Source organism: Nannospalax galili, unplaced genomic scaffold (genome assembly GCF_000622305.1).
Source record: "Nannospalax galili isolate Female #2095 unplaced genomic scaffold, S.galili_v1.0 scaffold146, whole genome shotgun sequence".
In the NCBI taxonomy this organism is placed as follows: Eukaryota; Metazoa; Chordata; class Mammalia; order Rodentia; family Spalacidae; genus Nannospalax; species Nannospalax galili.
In genome coordinates, this window is record NW_008357929.1 from 9,050,893 (window position 1) to 9,053,799 (window position 2,907).

Sequence of the window (2,907 nt, forward strand, 5' to 3'; positions counted from 1 at the left end):
TCCCTGTCACCAAAGCTGAGAGTATAGGCATGTGCCATCGTGCTCAACTTTTACGTAGATGCTGGGGATTCCAACGGGAGGATTCCACCGTGCCGGTGCCAGCCGGCCAAAACTGACAGTACCTGAAAGGGGAAGTGAGGATTGAAAGAAAGAAAAGGAGACAGAAAAGGTGGTTGGGAGGGCTCACAGTGAATACTACAGCCCCGATTTATTTCAGTTCTGCCTTTTTATACAGAAGAACTCAATTAGTTACAACTGCTGTTTTGTCCCTGCCTGTATCTGAGGGTCAGGGAGCGGTCAGATCAAAGGCTTCCACTATTGCCTCAAGGTCAGGTGTTGTGAGGCTCTCCATATAAACATATTCCTCCTGATAAGGCAGATTAGATACTGGTGTGCATAACACAAACTCAGTAAACAAGCCTGACACAGCTCAATGTACATAATAAGCAAACAGGCCCCAACACTAGTGGGGCCCAAATAACTGATCAAGAAGGCCACCAGATCCAAGTACTCACCCTAAAACTAGAGATGAGTTTAAGTTACATCAAAAACTGGCCTCTACACCAAAGGAGGAGGTTTTCACCTGGCTAAAGGAGTTCCTCACAGCCTGGGCCGAGACAGGGGGTATGGGGCTGGCTGCCCACCAGCCTCCCAGCTTAAGCCTGGAGTCCTACCAGCCAGAGTTAAACAGTACCCTATGTCCCACGAGGCCAGGCTGGGGATCACTCCTCATATCTGACACCTGAGGGATCAGGGTGTCTTGGTGCCTTGCCGATCAGGTTGGAATACCCCCTTCCTGCCAGCCAAAAAGCCAAATTCAACCAACTATCAGCTGGCCCAGGACTTGAGAGAGGTAAACAAGTGGGCTATGGATGTTCATCCAATGGTACCCAATCCTTACACTCTCCTGAGTTCCTTGCCACCTTCCAGAAGTTGGTACATGGTGCTAGACTTGAAAGATGCCTTCTTTAGCCTGCCTCTGGCCAAGGAGACTCATCCCTTCTTTGCTTTCGAATGGCAAGACCAGGAGATCAGATTCAACGGGCAACTGACTTGGACCCACCTTCCACAGGTGTTCAAAAATTTGCCCACTCTGTTTGATGAGGCTCTCCATGAAGACTTGGGTGAGTACAGGCTGGAACACCCCCAGCTTACCCTATTACAATACGTGGATGACAATTTAATAGCTGCCGATGATGCCTCGCAGTGTCAGCAGGGGACTAGAGATCTCCTGGCAACCGTAGGCAGATTGGGATACCGGGCATCTGCCAAGAAAGTCCAAATATGCTGGAGAGAGGTCACCTATTTGGGATACATATTAAAAGAAGGACAAAGATGGCTTAGAAATGCCGGGAAAGAAACAGTACTAAAGATACCCACCCCTCATTCCCGGAGGGCAGTGAGGGAGTTCCTGGGGTCAGCAGGATTCTGCCACTTATGGATCCCAGGATTCACTGAATTGGCGAGGCCCCTCTATGAAGTCACACAGGAAAGTGAGCCCTTCATTTGGATGGAGGTCCAGGAAATAGCCTTCAGTAAGATCAAACAGGCCCTTCTGGCCGCCCCAGCCCTAGGACTTCTGGATGTTACTAAGCCTTTTCATCTTTTCATAGATGGAAAGAAGTGGGTGGCCAAAGGAGTCCTAACTCAGACTCTGGGGCCCTGGAATAGGCCGGTGGCATATATGTCAAAAAAACTGGACCCAGTTGCCACTGGGTGGCCACCATGTTTATGAATTATAGCAGCCACGGCTCTTCTAATCAAAGATATGGACAAGTTAACCTTAGGACAAGAATTATGTATCACAACTCCTCACACCATTGAGGGAGTTCTCAAGCAGCCACCTGACTGCTGGTTGAGCAGTGCCTGAATGACTCACTATCAAAGCTTGCTTCTTAACCCCCGAGGATTCGTTTCCTCCCGAGCACAGCCCTCAGTCTGGCCACCCTGCTGCCTGATATGGACCTGGACACACCCTTGCATGATTGCATGGGGATCGTGAGCCAAGTACATGGGCTCAGAAAAGACCTGACTGATCAGCCACTTCCTGATGCAGAAGCCACTTGGTTTGCTGATGGCAGCAGTTTCGTGCAGAATGGATAGAGGTATGTGGGGGCAGTGGTAGTGACAGAGACGGAAACTGTCTGGGCAGCAGCTCTACCTGTAGGGACTTCAGCCCAGAGGGCTGAGCTGATAGCCTTGACTGAGGCCCTTAAATTAGGCAAGGACAAAAAATTGAATGTGTATACAGATAGCTGGTATGCCTTTGCCACAGCCCATGTATATGGGGCCATCTACCAGGAGAGGGGGCTGCTCACAGCTGAGGGAAAGACTATTAAAAATAAACAAGAAGTCCTAAACTTACTGACTGCCCTATGGCTACCCAAGAAACTGGCTACCATCCATTGCCCCAGGCACCAGAGGACAGATGTGCCTGTAGCCCGAGGAACCAGAAGGCAGACCAGGTTGCCAAGGAGATGGCCCTGAAAGCCACCCCAGTCCTGGCTATCCATCTGCCGGACTCAGTGCCATCCATGCTACCAGATCAACCTGATTACTCTCAGGAAGACCTGAGGCTGATATACAAACTTCCCATGACCCAAAAGATTGATGCCTGGTGGCATACAGGGGACTGCAGGATTATCCTGCCAAGTGACCTGGCCAAAGATCTCAATTACATCCATTGGACCACCCATCTGGGCACTCGGAAGACAGAAGACCTCCTAAGAAATGCTCACCTCAAGGTTCTGAACCTCTGATCACATGTCTATTCAATCGCTTCCAAATGTCTTAGCTGCAGGGTGACAAATGTGGAGAACCTTTCCAAGGAACAGGGGACCCGGTTAAGAGGTTCCAAGCCCGGAGCCCATTGGGAAATGGACTTTACAGAGATAAAACCTGGCAAAT